The following is a 20,796-nucleotide window of genomic DNA, read 5'->3' as shown; positions in this document are numbered from 1 at the left end:
TCAAAAAAGCGAGAGAGTTGGAGAAAAACATCTGTTTTATTGACTATGCCGAAGCCTTTGACTGTGTGGATCACAACAAACTGTGGAAAATTCTTAAAGAAATGGGAATACCAGACCACCTGACCTGCCTCCTGAGAAATCTGTATGCAGGTCAAGAAGCAACAGTTAGAACTGGACATGAAACAATGGACTGGTTCCAAACTGGGAAAGGAGTACGTCATTTAACTTATACGCAGAGTATATCACGTGAAAAATGCCAGGCTGGATGAAGCTCAAGCTGGAATCAAGATTGCTGGGAGAAATACCAACAACCTCAGATATGCAGATGACACAACCCTTATAGCAGAAAGTGATGAGGAACTGAAGAGCCTCTTGATGAAAGTGAAAGAGAAGGGTGAAAAAAGATGGCTTAAAATTTCACATCCAAAAAACTAAGATCATGGCATCCAGTCCCATCACTTCATGGCAAATAGATGAGAAACAATGGAAAAAGTGAGAGACTTTATTTTCTTGGGCTTCAAAATCACTGCAGATGATGACTGTAGCTATGAAATTAAAAGATGCCTGCTCCTTGGAAAAAAAGCTATGACCAACCTAGAGAGCATATTAAAAAGCAGAGGCATTACTTTGCCAACAAAGGTCCGTCTAGTCAAAGCTATGGTTTTTCCAGTAGACATGTGTGGATGTGTCTGAACCATGTGTGGAGAGCTGAACCATAAAGAAAAGTGAAAGGGAAGTCGCTCAGTCATGTCTGACTCTTTGTGACCCCATGGACTGTAGCCTACCAGGCTTCTTCATCCATGGGATCTTCCAGGCAAGGGTACTGGAGTGGGGTGCCATTGCCTTCTCCAGGGTATTTTCCTGACCCAGGTATAGAACCTGGGTCTCCTGCACTGCAGGAAGATGCTTTACCCTCTGAGCCACCAGGGAAGCCCTAAAGAAAGCTGAATGTCAAAGAATTGATGCTTTTGAACTGTGGTGTTGGAGAAGACTCTTGAGAGTCCCTTGAACTGCAAGGAGTTCAAACCTGTCAATCCTATGGGAAATCAGTCCTGAATATTCATTGGAAGGACGGATGCTGAAGCTGAAACTCTAATGCAAAGAACTGACTCACTGGAAAAGACCCTGATGCTGGAAAAGATTGAAGGTAGTAGGAGAGGGGACAACAGAGGACAAGATGGTTGGATGACATCACCGACTCGATGGACGTGAGTTTGAGCAAGCTCCGGGAGTTGGTGATGGACAGGGAAGCCTGGTGTGCTTCAGTCCAGGGGGTCACAGAGTCGGACACAACTGAGCAACTGAATTGAACTGAACTGGAACTGTCCACACCATGGCAGCCTGATACCATACATTTGGAAGTAACATGCTTCCTGAAGTAAGTGGCTCTGCTACCCAGTTCTCTGTGGTCATTATTGTCTAACACTTTTACATCAATTAATTCAATGCAGGTTTTCATACTAAAGTCTCCAATCGGTTTTTCTATACTACCTCCGTTTAGGGTCATGATGCTTGACTTTGTTATGAATATGTTTAAATGATCCATCTCTCTGTATAGGAAAAAAATTGAACAGATACACAAATATACAATATTTTGGAGGGTTTATGGACCCCCTGAAGCCCATGAACTGATTCCCTAGGTACCCACGGACATTTAGTTACTAAATCCTATGCAACCACATTGCTTCTGGAAATACTTTTAACATTTAAGTTGTCTACAGTTGTACTTTGGAAAATTAGCAGCTCCAACTCATTTAAAAAGGCTCAGTCACTTTGGTCCAAATGTGTCTTTAAGGTGAGGAGATGACATTCTCTTAAAGAATGGAAGAAAATTGCCCTAAATGCCAGTAACTAGACTTTAAGCATTACAATAGTACCACAGAAAACTGAATGATAGAACTGTACAAGGACAGGACACATGTCAAAGATACTCAAGAATACATTTAGATAAAGTCTCTTGCCCGCATTTGGACTGAGAGTTTCTATACACTTGCCATCATTGGAATACTCAAGAATTACAAATATTTGTCATATTTTATAAACTACCAATCTGTCTTATTATACAGTCAATGTAGATCAGATCTTAATGGAATTTTATTACTTTAATACTAAATCTCATTTTATAATAAAAACATGCAGCTCAACCCCAATGGTGGAGTTTTAACTATAATCTTGCATTACGTTGACGTGAAGCAATGAAACCAATAGCATAATATCTTAAGACAGCAAAGAGCAAAAACATACATAGTCAGTAGGAAAAGAAAGGACAGTGAACCCAGAAAGAGGAAAACATCGGAGGCAGAGAAATATGGAACTTTAATCCTTTAGACATAAACTTTAATCCTAGAAAAATACAGAAAGTGAGACATGAAGGAAGATTTTAATACATAGATTTACATAATATAAAAGAAACATTTTAAAGACAGCATGTACTTATTCCAAAGCTAGGAAGGTATAGTATATATATATACATAAGGACAACAACAGCTTAATCCCCTAAAACAAACCTCGAAATCATCATAAAGCACTTAGAATTTTCTCAGAGAATCAATTTAACTTGCAATTTAAGGTAAAGTTTAGAACTGAAAAAAAGCTGACAAACAAAATTCTTTCTGCCTGTTGGTATCAGATTTCATATCTTTCTAATGAAGAAGACCATCTGGCTTGCTTTCTTTATGTATGCTGTCTTTTCAGATGTGGCATTATTTGCTTCTGCTTAATTTTGTAATATTCTCTTTTCTTCCTTTACAGCTTTCTTCTCAAGCATGCCTTAGAGAACAACAGTCTCTAGAATACTGCTGAATTGCATGACTTCTGAGATTCTTGGGGAAACATTTCATTCTTTATGCTATGAGAAAAATCTTTGAGGAAAGTTATTAGTATAGTACATTAAAAATAATAAATATTTATTAGCCCAACTGAGTAGGAAGTTGGTCTAGATTTTTTTCCCCTTCCAATTTTATTGAGTTATAGTTGACATACAGAATTGTGTGAGTTTAAGATACAGCATAATGATGTGACTTACATACATTATGAAGTGATTACCACACAAGTTTAGTGAATACCCATCATCTCATGTAGATACAACATTAAAGAAACAGAAAAAATTTTTTTCCACTTGATGAAAACTCTTAGGATTTACTCTTTCATGTATAATGTTGGGCAGTGACTATAGATATTTTTTAATGCTAATTTTGTTTTTAAATTATGTAAAATGTTTACAATTTTCAAAGTCAAGTCTCTGAAGGTTGGTTTGTTTTTCACTTTTTGCAGGTCCATTTTATTTATTTTTCATAAATTTATTTATTTTTAATTGGAGGATAATTGCTCCACAATATTGCATTGGTCTCTTTCAGATATAGACAGTGAACGAGACAGAACGAGAAAAACAAATATCATATACTAATGCATATATATGGAATCTAGAAAGATGGTGCTGATGACCCTATCTGCAGGACAGCAACAGAGACCCAGACATGGAGAACAAACTTGTGGACACAGTGGGGACGGGAGAGGGTGGGATGAATAGAGAGAGTAACGTGGAAATATACATCACCATGTGTAAAAGAGAGAGCCAGTGGAAATTTGCCGTATGATGCAGGGAGCTCGGATCAGGTGCTCTTTGATAACCTAGAGGGGCGAGATGGAGCTGGCGGAGGGAAGTTCAAGGGCAGCGGGGGACATATGTATACCTGTGGCTGATTCTTGTTAATGTATGGTCTAGATTTTTATATGAGAATATTTTATATAAGGATCTATGACTTTCTCACATGTAGGTTTGAAAAGATTGTTCACGGGCTCAGAAGGCTTGCAATCTAGTCTTCAGACAGAACAAAAAGATACGAAATTTCAGGCAGTGGATGATCAGTGTCAAATAAGTGGGACATACAAGTGTTCGGAGAAAGCAGGGGCTCAGGCAGGGTTGGGGTAATCATGAAAAGTTTCAAGGACCAGGTAGTAACTAATTGCTCTTCACATGGATACCTGAGTATAAGATACATTGGATGAAATATTATGATTATGATTATCATTATGATTATGATGACAGAGACTTTGAACCTCATGTCTTACTCATTTTCCTGGTCAAACCAGCTTACAGTCTTTGTGGCAAGTTCTACATGTCTACCCAGAGAACCAAACTCTAATAAAATTCCAGGGATTGAAAAATCAAAATTATATTAAAATCAGTCTTACACTTGCTCACTCACTTGATATAATAAACACAAGAAAGGAGAAAAAAAGGCTGTGGGAAAAACATAAAGTAGTAAATGGTGTATATTTAATTGCACTCCGTTAGCCATTTTTCTCTTCTCAGGTGAAGCCAAGTGGCTCCCAGAAGAGATTATCATGTCTTCGTTTTTTGGTTTTATTTTTTTAAAGCTTAGTAAATTTGGTGATTCATTAACATGCTCTCTTACTGTTGGAGTACTAGTGTTTTGAAACTCAATGAAAAATGGTTTCACCACTTATTTTATGGTACCAGATGCCAGCATTTCATGCCAATCTCTCTCACACAGTGTTGGAGCATCTAATGGATGTGTAATAACTAGAAATGACTCTGGATAGAGGAATTTAGGAAAAACAAAAAATGCTCATGAATACTTGAAGAAGATGATAGAAGAAACATACACATCTTCTGGGCCCTGCTACTCTCTTTTGAACTTTAAATTCTGTTTGATGATTTTTGCTTTTGGACCAGATTGAATAGATCTGGTCTAATGAGTAGAAAAAAAAAAAAAAAATGGATTCACTCATCTCAGTAAAGTCAGAAAGTCAGAAAGATATACACAGACTCCTTGTGCTGGGTGTATACTCTAGATAGTTTCTAATAGGAAAGTATTTAGAAAATAAATTTGGTTTAAAAACTATATAGTTATACAATTAAAACATTTTTCCTAGAAAGGTCTTTTACTATTATCAAGTAAAATTTACTAGGTTTCCAGGGCACAGATGGATAAACTAGGGGATAATAGCGTAAAGTAAGACTCTAACTCACATTTCAAACTCCGCATCTCCTTTCCCCCTTCTCATTTCGTACCATCTGGCCCACAGGGAGTAACCCTGGCAATGTGAACCTCAGCTGACACCATAAAGCACAGACTACCTGCTGTTGAGGCATTGAGGCTCCAGGGTCCTGAAATCTACAGGCACAGAATTTATCATCTCCATTCCTAAGATCTGAGGCAAACAGTAGCTCTTCTCACCCAGCCACATCAACCTGGGAAAAGCAAATCAAACCACCTTGGCATCTAACATCCAAAGTCAGTGGGATTCATTCACAGGAGACTATTTTCAGTAGGCTAGGATTTAGGGCATCCCCCACAGCAGGGATGGGGAGGTGGGCATTTCCAACAAGTTCCCAGATGCTGCTGCTGCTGTTGCTCAGGAGACCTCACTTTGAAAACCACTGGTCCATCAATCAACTCCCTTCTTTCATTATCTCTACCCACATGGCCATTTCCAGGCATGCTGAAATCATACAGAATGCCAGACCTCCTTTCTGTGGGGGCAGACTCTTACATAGCGGCACAGCATCTAAATAACTTTCCATATCTGTTTTGAAAACAGTACAGTATCAGTCCACAAATGGCGTTATGGCATGCATCTATGTCCTCATTGGAGTAGATGGAACAGAAATTGGCTGATTTCAACAATCTGTTTTGTTGTGAAGTGCCTCTTCCATGGCAGATACACTCTCATGGGTATTAATATGCAATAGAAATATCTTTACACTTTGTATTCATACCATATGCCCATCAATGTGCCTCTCCCCAACATCTCCATGTCCCCAGTCTTCTCTTTCCCAATCTTCCCATCTTTCTTCTTCTAGACTAGCCAACCGAACCATTCACTATTGCCCAAGTGTTTAGTTTTGTTTTGTTTTGTTTTAATGTGGACCATTTTTTTAAGTCTTTCTTGAATTTGTTACAATATTGTTTCAGTTTTATATTTTGTCTTTCTGATCAGGAGGCATGTGGGATTTTGGCTCCCTGACCGGAGAAGGCAATGGCACCCCACTCCAGTACCCTTGCCTGGAAAATCCCATGGACGGAGGAGCCTGGTGGGCTGCAGTCCATGGGGTCGAGAAGAGTCAGACACAACTGAGCGACTTCACTTTCACTTTTCACTTTCATGCATTGGAGAAGGAAATGGCAACCCACTCCAGTGTTCTTGCCTGGAGAATCCCAGGGACTGCGGAGCCTGGTGGGCTGCTGTCTATGGGGTCACACAGAGTTGGACACGACTGAAGTGACTTAGCAGCAGCAGCAGCAGACCAGAGATGGAAACTGTGTCCCTTGCATTGGAAGGCGAAGTCTCTTGCCAGGGAAGTCTATGTGTTTTATGTTTCATCCTTGAGGCAAAGTAAAAGACCAGATGCACTGCCTGGATACTACCCATTGGGAGGGCTTTTGGTTATCATCTTTTTTCAAGAATATGCCTGAATGGTACTATAGTGCAACCCCCGATCATTTTCAGCTGCTCCTCTTATTAACAATGCTTAGTCTTTTTCCTCTTCCATCAGTTGGTATAAAGGATGACTAATGTTACCAAAGATGTAGACTGAAAAAGAGCCACTAAGACAACAGTGGTGAAGAAAATGGGTATCTGTTCTACCTGCTAGCTCTGACTGTTTGTGCCCCTACCTCTGTTTATGATCCCAGATGAGCATCTTCCACCCTGTGAATGGTTAATTGATACACCTGATCTTACCATGCAGTAACTCTGATAAAATCCACCTCATAATGGACTAAGGCTGCCAAGTCGCTTCAGTCATGTCCGACTCTGTGCAACCCCATAGACGGCAGCCCACCAGGCTCCCCTGTCCCTGAGATTCTCCAGGCAAGAACACTGGAATGGGTTGCCATTTCCTTCTCCAATGCATGAAAGTGAAAAGTGAAAGTGAAGTTGCTCAGTCGTGTCTGACCCTCAGCGATCCCATGGACTGCAGCCATGGACTTGCAGTCCATGGGATTTTCCAGGCAAGGGTACCAGAGTGGGGTGCTATCGCCTTCTCCATCTCATAGTGGACAGTTCTGCCCAAATGAGCACTTGGTGTCCCATGGCCGGGTGTCTGTCTCTTCTAGGGCCAGTAATATGACAAGAGCTATTATTTAGAAGATGTACCGTTCTCTGCTTATAATGGCATAGCCTTTCTCCAATACCTTGTGAACATGTGCTGTCACTTTTCCCAGAAGAACTTGGCATAAATTCTACATGCTGCATTTTTCCACCACAAATATCTATTACCCCACTATATGGCCTGACAGATCACACAGCTCAGTGGCAAGGCATTCACACTGCACACTGGACTTGATACAAGGCTCTTGCTTGCTGTGGGCCTAACTCCAAACTGGCAGCCTTTTGTGTCACTCAATACAGGTCAGAGTGTTATTCTCAAGTGTGGGATATGCTGCATCTAAAACTTAAAAAGTCTACCAAGCATTGGATATTCCTCTTTATGGGACAAGTCGCAAAATTAATAACCTATCCTTTACTTTGAGGAGATGTACTGATGTGGAGGACCTGAAGAGTCCCTGAATGTTTAGCCCCATTTCTCTAGGACACATTTGTCCTCACAAAGTTCTCCAACATACTACCCATTTCTTGCTTATCCTTGCTGTTTTACATGATGTTATCAATATAGCAAACCAGTGTCATGTTCTATAGGATGTTCATCTGATCCGTGTTATGACAGCTAAAGAGAGAGTTGACATAATACTGGAAAAAATGGTAAATACTACCGTCCAAAGTGAATAAAACTTTCTGTTGGATAGAAAAGAAAGCTAAGGAAAAATTCCTAAGGAAGACTGATGGCTAATGGACATCTTCTGTCAGCCCTTCTATCAGCTGGGAATAGTAGTTCTGGAGAAGGATTCTGAGCAGGCCGTAAAACATGCACACTACACAAAAATTAATATTCTAAGAATTATGAGTATTATTAAAACCAATTTTCATAAAATAATGTGACTATAGGACACTTTACTATTCATGAAGTATCTTGAAAAATTACATTTTTCTTTACAACAACTCTGTGAGAATATTGGGTTGGGTACTATTATCTTTAATTTATAGATGTTTAAAACCCTGAGGCTCAGAGAACTTAAATTAATTCCTTATGAAAAACTATCACTTGATGTTTGATTTTTTCACAAATATCAAACATTTGATATTCATATAATTATCAAATGATAAAAAGCCCACAGAACCTGACTTCAAGTTAAGAGCATTTCCCACTCTCCTACTGAGGATTTTTGCATGACAAATAAGATGAAAGATGCAATAATAAGAGTATAACATCACTCTTTCCCTCTAGAATATGAGTGAATTTTTTTTTAACTTTTCATTACAGCTCTGTTCTTTTACACTAAGAAATAATTGTAAGGACTGACACTCAAGAAGCAGGTCAATCAGTGCATTAAGAATAGGATTATTTTTAAATTAAGAATGCTTGACAGTTCTTGCGAGCTGGAGGGAGGCGGCTGTTCAGACTCTGAAATAAAATAAATATCTTCTCGGAGAGTTAAAAAAAATCAATGCTTAAAGGATTAGAAAAGAATTAAGCAAATTCATCTTTGAAAGAAAGACTAGTACCTAGACCCACGAATTTCAGCTCCAATCAGAATGAAAATCTAAAGAACAATAGCAAGCCATATGAAAGGACTTAGTTAACCACGGAAGGAGAGTGGCAATATTGACATTACCAAATCAGCCCTGTCCCTATTAGAGTGTGTCCAGCCAAGAACTGACCACCAAGGCCCAGTGGGAAGCAGATTCAAACGACGAAAATGGATGTGAGCTTCCCTGGTGGCTCAGTGGTAAAGAATCTGTCTGCCAATGCAGGAGACAAGGGTTCGATCCCTGATCCAGGAAGATCCCACATGTCACAGAGCAACTAAGCTCGTGCACCACAACTAATGACACTGCTCTATTGAGCTACAACTATTGAGACCACGTGCCACAGTTACTGAAGCCTCTGTGCCCTAGAGCCTGTGCCCTGCAACAAGAGAAGCCCCTACAAAGAGAAGCCCGTGCACATAACTAGAGAGTAGCCCTCGCTCACCACTACTAGGGAAAAGTCTGCCTGCAGCAGCGAAGACTGAGCACAACCAAAAGTAAATAAATTAATTAAATTCTAAAAAACAACAACAAAAAAAGAAGATGGATGTACTAGGCCATCTTTGGTTGAAATCACCAAACATCTTTGTGAAAATAAACCCTATGCTGATGCTGGCAATGATCTCTATCAATCAGTTAATTAATTAATTTCACCAAATTCATTAATTAGCACCAGTAGTTTTCTGATGGAATCTTTAGGATTTTCTATGTATAATATCATGTCCGCTGCAAACAATGACAGTTTTACTTGTTCTTTTCTAATTTGTATTCCTTTTATTTCTTTTCTTCTCTGATGAAGCATGGATGGACCTAGAGTCTATTGCACAGTGAGGTAAGTTAGAAAGAAAAACAAGTATCATATATTAATGCATATACATGGACTCTAGAAAAATAGTACAGATAAACCTATTTGCAGCGCAGAAACAGAGACACAGATGTAGAGAATGGACATATGGACACAGAGCAGGAAGGGGATGATGGAACGAATTGAAAGAGTAGCACTGACATATATCCACTACCAGGCTTCCCTGGTGGCCCAGCTGGTAAAGAATCCTCCTGCAATGCAGGAGACCTGTGTTCAATCCCTAGGTTGGGAAGATCCCGTAGAGGAAGGTGTGGCAACCCACTCCAGTATTCTTGCCTGGAGAGTCCCCATGGACAGAAGAGTCTGGTGGGCTACAGTCCATGGGGTCGCAAAGAGTCAGACATGACTGAGCGACTTCACTTTTCACTTTCATGCATTGGAGAAGGAAATGGCAACCCACTCCAGTGTTCTTGCCTGGAGAATCCCAGGGACAGAGGAGCCTGGTAGGAGGCCATCTATGGGGTCGCACAGAGTCAGACATGACTGAAGCGACTTAGCAGCAGCAGCAGCAGCAGCATACACCACCATGTGTAAAATAGCTGGTCGGAAGCTGCTGTATAGCACAGGGAGCTCAGCTCGGTGCTCTGTGATGACCTAGATGGGTAGAATGGGAGGAGGGAGGCTCAAGAGCGAGAGGATATATGTATACATGTGTGTGATTCACATGGTTATACAGCAGAAACTAACACAATGTGGTAAAGCAATTATATTCCCATAAAAATAAATTAACTTAAAAAATTAAAAGCAAAAACAAGTGCTAGTAGTAAAATTCCACTACTAAAATTCTACTGTCCAGGCTCCTTATGCCCATTCTCCACCAAAAAAGAAAAGATTGTCAAGTCACAATGCCTTTCTTACATGGCAGCCAAAACATCTCATGGAAACTCCCCAGCCACTGGAATTTTTAGACTCCTAATTTTTCACTCAGTTTGTTCTTGGCATCTAGAGAGGCAGAGCAATAAGTATCACAAGACCCATATGGCAGGAGAAGGCCATTTGCTCTGCACAGACTAATGGATAGGCTGACTCCAGAAAGCTTCAATTTCCAGGAGGAATGACAAGCCAGAATCTGTGCTATTCTCTTCTGAGGCAGCCAGGGTTTCTTTAGCAGTGCTCAACCATCACAACAACCTTATAGTAGGAAGATCACTATAAGGGACTGGACCCAGGAAGAACGCCTCTCCCTCAGAAGGCTCTCCTTTCATTGCAACCCTGCCAATGACGCGCCTCACTAGAATCATAACTGTGAAACATTCTAACTGTACAGCTCCTCCTCCAGCTCAGCCTCCAGTCACGGTCATGCTCCATAAACAGCCAGGCTCTGGCAAGGAGTACCCTACATGAGCTCGACATAATCTGTTTCAGTGTCTTGCGGAGATAGACATCCTGGGGCCTATAATGCCCTTAGTGCTTTGTAGGTGTAAGTTGAGAAGAATCAGGGGCTGTGCTCCAGAGGCAGTGGCTCCATCTAATGATGACCGAGTGCCATCTACATTCCTTGGTCTCCTCAGCTATAGCTGAACATCAGTTTTCCAAAGAATCCTCAGGCTACTTCAACATTCTTCACCAAAAGTGAGTGAAGTGATACAGTAAAATAAGTCTATCAAGGAAAAAAAGGAAATGTCTATTACTCCCTTCTTTCTGCCTCTTCTTTACCTTTTAGTATATAATTTGATTGCTTTGCATATAGTAATAGAAGATAATTACATAGCTAATACTCTCTCTCCCCACAAGAGTGTGAGTTTCTTGAGGAGCTGTAAAACTAAACAACTCCAACCAAATCAAAAAAAAAAAAAAAAGCAAAGGTTATATCTATTCAGTTTAGTTCAGTTCAGTCGCTCAGTCGTGTCCAACTCTCTGCGACCCCATGAATCGCAGCACGCCAGGCCTCCCTTTCCATCACCAACTCTCGGAGTTTACTCAAACTCATGTCCATCAAGTTGGTGATGCCATCTAGCCATCTCATCCTCTGTCATCCCCTTTTCCTCCTGCCCCCAATCCCTCCCAGCATCAGAGTCTTTTCCAATGAGTCAACTCTTCGCATGAGGTGGCCAAAGTCCTGGAGTTTCAGCTTTAGCATCATTCCTTCCAAAGAACACCCAGGGCTGATCCCCTTCAGAATGGACTGGTTGGACCTCCTTGCAGTCCAAGGGACTCTCAAGAGTCTTCTCCAACATCACAGTTCAAAAGCATCAATACTTCAGTGCTCAGCTTTCTTCACAGTCCAACTCTCACATCCATACTTGACTACTGGAAAAACCATAGCCTTGACTAGCCAGACCTTTGTTGGCAAAGTAATGTCTCTGCTTTGAATATGCTATCTAGGTTGGTCATAACTTTTCTTCCAAGGAGTAAGCGTCTTTTAATTTCATGGCTGCAATCACCATCTACAGTGATGTTGGAGCCCCCAAAAATAAAGTCTGACACTGTTTCCCCTGTTTCCCCATCTATTTCCCATGAAGTGATGGCACCAGATGTCATGATCTTTGTTTTCTGAATGTTGAGCTTTAAGCCAACTTTTCACTCTCCTCTTTCACTTTCATCAAGAGGCTTTTTAGTTCCTCTTCACTTTCTGCCATAAGGGTGGTGTCATCTGCATATCTGAGCAGAACTCACTGTATCATGGGAGTCAGCAGCCATCATTTGTATTTGGTAGAAACACAAATTCAGGCAAGAGAAAGCTTTATAACTGCCAAAACTGGAAGGCTTCAGGTGTGCTCTGATTGGAAGCTGTTGGCATGAGCAAGAAGAGGTAGGCTAAGCAGAAGTGGTGTGTCTTGTGTGAATAGTTTGGAGAACATGTTTGGCTTTCTGATTGGTCTTGATTTGGAAACAGAGGCAAAAAATAGGGATGCTGGCACTCATAGACCAAGTCTTGACCATTCTTGGCTGATTGCTACAGACTGTGAGTCAGATTTCTATCATCATATACAATCTGGTCACTGTCCCTTTGTGTGTCAGTCTCTCAGTCTTCCCATTTCATCACTGACACTTTTGCAGAAAGTTGACCAGTTCAGGAAAGGGTAGATATAAGGATAGATACTTCACTGCTTGAGGATTCTCTAGTTGTCTCCATGTTCAACAGTATTACAAAATCTTTTTGACCTTTTTGTTGTTATATCATTTTGACAATCATCTGAGTAGGCTGTGCAAATGCATTTAAGAATCTGGATAAAATACAACACCAGCATCATGACCACTATGACAGAAACAAGAATAATGAATAGCCCCCATAGTGAAAGTGAAAGTGAAGTCGCTCAGTCGTGTCTGACTCTTTGCAATCCCATGGACTGTAGTCTACCAGGCTTCTCTGTCTGTGGGATTTTCCAGGCAAGAGTACTGGAGTGGGTTGCCATTTCCTTCGCCAGGGGATCTTCCTGACCCAGGGATCAAACCCAGGACTCCTGCATTGCAGGCAGACGCTTTACCCTCTGAGCCACCAGGGAAGCCCAATAGCCCCCATAAGGTGATTCAAAATCAGGAACTCTGGTTACCTAACCCAGGTCAGGAGAATAAATCTTATATGCTATGAAGATCAGCCTTAGAGAACAAATAGATTTTTCCCTTAAGGTTCTTTTCCTTAAGCTTGTTCTACTTTCCTTGCACCCATTTCATTGATCCAAGTATAGCAAGAAGTATTGACAATGTCACAGATGACACCAGAACTAGTCAATAAGAAACAGTATTAGAAGCTTGCATCACTACTCATGCCAACCAGTTTAAACTGATATGTTTTCCATCTAAGGCAGAGGTGATATTGTTAAAAAGCAGCTATTTGTCTCTTTGTCTCATTACCAACACTGTGGATACTTCTCTGTTTGCATAAATGAGTCAGTAATTCTTCCAGGGAGAGTATTTGAATAATTAGGAGTGCCTTCATATAGGAACTTACATCTGATTTATGGAATCATAAATAAGATTTTATTATTTACAAACTTGTATAAATAAAATATCTTCTCTCCAGCTTCGGTAACTTAAAAAATTAAGTTCTCTCCATATGGAGAATACTCAGAATACCTTTCCTGAAGTAAATGAGATGTTGGTGTAAAGCAAACAGGACCAGTGTGCTGGCACACAAAGGAAGCAGCATCGTATAGGGGCACATGGAGACCCAGGGGAGAAGGAGTCATTTATGACATAAAGTTGGAACCTAGCCATTACATTATCTGGGTTACACATTTGGATCTCCATTAGTCATTTCCAAATGACAAAATGTTTGGTCATTGCCCTTCAAAGGTCGTTGAGTTAAAATTTAGAATTATCGAGGATCTGATCAAGAGATTATAATAATTGGCTCTTTTTCTGGAAAAGAAGGTCACTAGCAAAGTCACAGGTTGATTTTTTTTTTTAAGGTCATCTGTTCATGCAGATGCAAGTGGAAATATCACCCTACAGTCTCATTTGATGAAACCAAAATTGCCCAGAGGTTTTGATGACAGGGTCTGCTGATAGACGGCATTTCTAGCAATCAGTGACATTGAGGGGAGTGGATAGCATTTAGGATAACCTAAGAATGAAATTAGTGTAGACTCTAACAACTGTTATTAGGAAGGAAGGGAAAAAAATAACTGCAGGTTGGCAAAATCCAGTGATCTTTAGAAAATGATTAAAAGGCTGAATACACAAGCAAACCAAAAACAAAGCAAGAATTCGGCAGGTGTTTCAGTCCAATGTCTTGGGGAAATCTATACATTATCTGAGGTCATTTGTTTGTTTTAAAGTTCTTGGGTTACAGTTTATTTCAGAAAATATGCTGTTTGGAAGGATTTCTGAGAATTCTCAGTTTGAGGTCCCCTATTGGAGTCGTCTTTCAATTATGCAGAATTTCAAATGACCTCTTTAGTTGTGAAAGGTGAACCCAAAGATTGACTCCCTGGAGTTTCACTGCTGTATTTGATGTTAACGTTATCAGATAAGGTTACTTCCAGAGAGGTTCAAGGGCAGTTTTTCTCTGATGTCTCTTCCAATAGATGAAAACTCTTGGTTATCATGAAGCTCCTTGGGAAGATGCAGGAAGGTGGCAATAGGGAATGGATATAGCACATAAGTACCCGTAATATTTTGTCCTATCTGTGTGCAGTAGGGAAGATGAAATCACTAAATGCATGAGCCTTCCAGTCACCAATGTGTCTTCCAGGGAGTGGACCATAGGGCCATGAGACCTAGTGAGAATACTTTGGCCAGGGAGACTCAAGAGTTTCTGAGGTTTCTCCTAATTTTAAGTTAAAGAAGATTTTTATTCTTTCAACCTTTCCAGATCATAGGCAGTAACGGGAGTAAAGGTTTTGAGAAACCTAGAGTTACTTGCCTGGAAAATCCCATGGATGGAGGAGCCTGGAAGGCTGCAGTCCATGGGGTCACTGAGGGTTGGACACGACTGAGCGACTTCACTTGCACTTTTCACTTTCATGCATTGGAGAAGGAAATGGCAGCCCACTCCAGTGTTCTTGCCTGGAGAATCCCAGGGATGGGGGAGCCTGGTGGGCTGCCCTCTATGGAGTCGCACAGAGTCGGACACGACTGAAGCGACTTAGCAGCAGCAGCAGCAGAGTTATTATTCCCCATATAGTGTGTGCCTTGTTCACTGATACAAAAGTTGATATGCCAGAGGTTGGAAACACAAATTTAAGCAGATTTTTAGCATCTCCAGGGGCTGTAGATTTCAGCAAGGAAATGCCTCAACCTCTTCTGAAAACAGACAGGCAATAACTAAAACAGTCAAATCACATGGAGGTGGAAGCTGGATAAGATGCATTTGATCGTGTTCAAAAAGCCCTTGAGGTTTTGGTTTCTGGCTATTTCTTACCTTTATAATTTTTTCAGCAGTATGTTGTTGACAGGAGAAGCATGACCCCCAAATAATCTCAGCTTTGTTTTTTAAGTTTCCCCACCAAAATTAATTTAAGATAGTAACCAATTTCTCTATTCTATAATGAATAGTTTCAGGCCAAAGAATAGTTTCAGCATTGCAGTGAAGAGTGCAACCAGATCTTTCCCATTCTTCCATTTACAAGCCAGAGGCTAAATGTTGGTAATTTATAATGGCTTCTTTGCATCCCTCTGGGACTTATCCTTTCAGGGATTAGACAGGATAATAACCCGCTTGTTTGACATACTGATCTGCTGGAGTACTTCCTTTAGTTTCTATATTATGTCTTTTTGCACAGGAGAAGGAAATGACAACCCACTCCAATGTTCTTGCCTGAGAATCCCAGGGACGGGGAGCCTGGTGGGCTGCCGTCTATGGGGTCGCACAGGGCCGGACACGACTGAAGTGACTTAGCAGTGGCAACTTTTAGCAGCAGCAACTTTTATAATAGTCACCTCTCTAGGAAAGCTGGAATGTGTTTAAAAGTTCCTTAACTGGCTTTTCATTTCTAATGGGGGTTCTAGCAGAAGTGAGAGTCTTCTTTTGTTTCCAAAGCACTCCAAAGCCATATGCCAAAAGCATATCTGCTGTCTGTATGTATGTTTGTTCTCTGGCCTTTGGTTAATTGACAAGGTCTAGTATGAAAATCCCATGGACGGAGCAGCCTGGTAGGCTGCAGTCCATGGGGTTGCTAGGAGTCAGACACAACTGAGAGACTTCACTTTGACACATTGGAGAAGGAAATGGCAACCCACTCCAGTATTCTTGCCTGGAGAATCGCAGGGACAGGGGAGCCTGGTGGGCTGCTGTCTATGGGGTCGCACACAACTGAAGCAACTTAGCAGCAGCAGTATGTACAGTAAGTTCTCCATTAGGTCTATTTTACATATGGTAAGGTCTTCCCTGATGGTTCAGCAGTAAAGTATATCTGCCTGCAATGCAGGAGATGCAGGTTCTATTCCTGGATAGGGAAGATCCCCTGCAGGAGGAAATGGCAAACGACTCCAATATTCTTGCCTGGAAAACCCCATGGACAGAGGAGCCTGGTGGGCTACAGTCCATAAGGTTGCAGAGTCGGACACGACTGAACAACTGAGCACACAGAACTATATCTACCTATGGAAGAGGACTATATTCTAAAGGGGAGTTTGAATTAGTGATAGCATATCCTGTTTGATAACCTTCAGTTTCAGTTTTGAGGCATGATCCATTAATAATCAGATCAGAGTTCTCAATGAGAGGCTCCAGCAAACACGAGCAGAGTATAGAGTTCCCCAACCGAGGTATGAGGCTCCCCTTCTAACTGTAACAGGACAGTGAAGGGATTCAGGGTATTGCAATGGAGAATAATATGAGAGGGAGACAGTGAAAGAATTTCATGAAAAGTTAACTGGCTGGCTGAAAAGTGTTGCGTGTTCTCAGGCAGCACTGATGTTTGTACTGTATGAGAAGCCATGAGGTCAAGAACGGAGCCTAGACCTAGTTCAGCAGAAGTACCAACAAGTTGTACAGCAGCAGCTATCCTATCAGGAGTGAGGTTATAGCAAGCAATGAGTTTTTGATGATTCCCATGAAACTGAGTTACAACTGCAAAATCTTGTCCAGATTGCACAGATGGACACAAGGGCTTGTTGTAGTTAATGATATTGAAGTGAGGTTGTTGAAGAGCTCTCTCTTGTTAGAGAAAGCCAGTTAATGCTTGGACTTTCTGAAGAGAGAGTTTCTTTACTGTAGCCTCAGTCAAATCCTAAAATGCTGTTGTAATTTCAGTGAAGTGTGGCACCCATCGTCTAGAATATCCAGTTAAACTTAGAAATTCTTTTAGTAGCTATTTTTTGAAGGGTCTAGGATAAGTTTAGATTGTTTTTAATCTATCAGGAAATAGTGTTCTGTCCCTCATTATATAGGTCGTATCCTAAATAATGAACGGTATTTTAGCAAATTTGTCTTTTGAAACTATATGTTCCTTTTCTGCTAAGGCTGAGAGAATGTAAACTGAATACTTTTTAATGAGTTTCCTTGTTCTCTGAAGAAAATAGGAGATCATCCACATATATTTCACAATTGACTCGCAAGGGAAATTTAATCTTTAAGTATTGATTTGAGGAAAAAAAGAAAAATACCCGGGGTGTGATTGTCCAGGTATACTGTTGTCTTGCTCAGGTAAAGGCAAAAAGATATTGTCTATTCTGTTCTAAAGCCACACTGAATAAGACAATGATCTAATATGGTAAAGCAAGTGGCTTCAGGCAGAGTTAATAACAGGGTGGTATTTACATTAAGCACTATCAGGAACCAAAGGATAACAATTTTACTAATGGCCCTGAGGTCTGAACAAACTGATATCCTCATCTGTCTAGTTTCTTTACTAGCAGGACACAAGTATTATGAAGACTACTGAGTCATAGCCTTGGGATATAAAGCTTTCAACTATAGGGTTAATCACTTCTTTGGCTTCAAGAGATATTGGGGAAGTTTGTATAAGTTTGGTAGGATCTGCCTGAATTTTGCTACGTTTTGCTTCTATTATTTTTCCTATGTAAATGGCAACTTTAGCTAATAGTGTCAGATATGATGTAAAGACCTTTATCTGGGCTATGTAGCAAATATAATGGAGAAGATGAAGGACCCACCAGAGAAGACACAACTTGATTATGAATAAGAGTACCCTTAAGAACTGTCCCTCTGGTGTGTATTTAATGTTATAGTGTCATTTCAGTTCAGTTCAGTTCAGTCGCTCAGTCATGTTCTACTCTTTGTGACCCCATGAATCACAGCACGCGAGGCCTTCCTGTCCATCACCATCACCTGGAGTTCACTCAAACTCACATCCATTGAGTCGGTGATGCCATCCAGGCATCTCAGGCTCTGTTGTCCCCTTTTCATCCTGCCGCAATCCCTCCCAGCATCAGAGTCTTTTCCAATGAGTCAACTCTTTGCATGAGGTGGCCAAAGTACTGGGGTTTCACCTTTAGCGTCATTCCTTCCAAAGAACACCCAGGGCTGATCTCCTTTAGAATGGACTGGTTGGACCTCCTTGCAGTCCAAGGGACTCTCAAGAGTCTTCTCCAACACCACAGTTCAAAAGTATCAATACTTCGGTGCTCAGATTTCTTCATAGTCCAACACTCACATCCATACATGACCACTGGAAAAACCATAGCCTTGACTAGATGGACCTTTGTTGGCAAAGTAATGTCTCTGCTTTTGAATATGCTATCTAGGTTGGTCATAACTTTTCTTCCAAAGAGTTGCTGCTGCTAAGTCGCTTCAGTCATGTCCAACTCTGTGCAACCCCATAGATGGCAGCCCACCAGGCCCTACCGTCCCTGGGATTCTCCAGGCAAGAACACTGGAGTAGGTTGCCATTTCCTCCTACAATGCATAAAAGTGAAAAGTGAAAGTGAAGTTGCTCAGTCGTGTCTGACTCTTAGCGACCCCATGGACTGCAGCCTACCAGGCTCCTCCGTCCATGGGAGGAGGAGCATTTTCATTTCTTCCATTCATTTTCTAGGCAAGAGTACTGGAGTGGGTTGCCATTGCCTTCTCCCTTCCAAGGAGTAAGTGTCTTTTAATTTCATGGCTGCAGTCACCATCTGCAGTGATTTTAGGGCCCCCCAAAATAAAGTCTGACACTGTTTCCACTGTTTCCCCATCTATTTCCCATGAAGTGATGGGACAGGATGCCATGATCTTTTTCTTCTGAACTTTGAGCTTTAAGCCAACTTTTTCACTCTCCTCATTCACTATCCTCAAGAGGCTTTTTAGTTTCTCTTCACTTTCTGCCATAAGGGTGGTGTCATCTGCATATCTGAGGTTATTGATATTTCTCCTAGCAGTCTTGATTCCAGCTTGTGCTTCTTCCAGCCCAGCATTTCTCATGATGTACTCTGCATGTAAGTTAAATAAGCAGGATGACAATACACAGCCTTGACGTACTCCTTTTCCTATTTGGAACCAGTCTGTTGTTCCATGTCCAGTTCTAACTGTTGCTTCCTGACCTGCATATAGGTTTCTCAAGAGGCAGGTCAGGTGTTCTGGTATTCCCACCTCTTTCAGAATTTTCCACAGTTTATTGTGATCCACACAGTCAAGGCCTTGGCATAGTCAATAAAGCAGAAATAGATGTTTTTCTGGCACTCTCTTGCTTTTTCCATGATCCAGCAGATGTTGGCAATTTGATCTCTGGTTCCTCTGCCTTTTCTAAAACCAGGTTGAACATCTGGAAGTTCATGGTTCACATATTGCTAAAGCCTGGCTTGGAGAATTTTGAGCATTACTTTACTAGCATGTGAGATGAGTGCAACTGTGCCATAGTTTGAGCATTCTTTGGCATTGCCTTTCTTTGGGATTGGAATGCAAACTGTCCTTTTCCAGTCCTGTGGCCACTACTGAGTTTTCCAAATTTGCTGGCATATTGACTGCAGCACTTTCACAGCATCATCTTTCAGGATTTGAAAGAGCTCAACTGGAATTCCATCACCTCCACGAGCTTTGTTCATAGTGATGCTTTCTAACGCCCACTTGACTTCATATTCCAGGATATCTGGCTCTAGGTGAGTGATCATACCATCGTGATTATCTTGATCGGGAAGATCTTTTTTGTACAGTTCTTCTGTGTATTCTTGCCATCTCCTCTTAATATCTTCTGCTTCTGTTAGGTCCATACCATTTCTGTCCTTTATCGAGCCCATCTTTGCATGAAACGTTCCCTTGATATCTCTAATTTTCTCAAAGAGATCTCTAGTCTTTCCCATTTTGTTGTTTTCCTCTATTTCTTTGCACTGATCGCTGAGGAAGGCTTTCTTATATCTTCTTGCTTTTCTTTGGAACTCTGCATTCAGATGCTTATATCTTTCCTTTTCTCTTTTGCTTTTCGCTTCTCTTCTTTTCACAGCTATTTGTAAGGCCTCCCCAGACAGCCATTTTGCTTTTTTGCATTTCTTTTCCATGCAGATGGTCTTGATCCCTGTCTCCTGTACAATGTCATGAACCTCATTCCATAGTTCATCAGGCACTCTATCTATCAGATCTAGGCCCTTAAATCTATTTCTCACTTCCACTGTCTAATCATAAGGGATTTGATTTAGGTCATACCTGAATGGTCTAGTGGTTTTCCCTACTTTCTTCAATTTAAGTCTGAATTTGGCAATAAGGAGCTCATAATCTGAGCCACAGTCAGCTCCTGGTCTTGTTTTTGCTGACTGTATAGAGCTTCTCCATCTTTGGCTGCAAAGGATATAATCAGTCTGATTTCGATGTTGACCATCTGGTGATGTCCATGTGTAGTCTTCTCTTGTGTTGTTGGAAGAGGGTGTTTGCTCTTACCAGTGCATTCTCTTGGCAAAATACTATTAGCCTTTGCCCTGCTTCATTCCGTATTCCAAGGCCAAATTTGCCTGTTACTTCAGGTGTTTCTTGACTTCCTCCTTTTGCATTCCAGTCC

Source organism: Bos indicus, chromosome 9 (genome assembly GCF_029378745.1).
Source record: "Bos indicus isolate NIAB-ARS_2022 breed Sahiwal x Tharparkar chromosome 9, NIAB-ARS_B.indTharparkar_mat_pri_1.0, whole genome shotgun sequence".
In the NCBI taxonomy this organism is placed as follows: Eukaryota; Metazoa; Chordata; class Mammalia; order Artiodactyla; family Bovidae; genus Bos; species Bos indicus.
The sequence above is the reverse complement of the archived record's forward strand: the minus strand, read 5'-3'. Positions refer to the sequence as shown.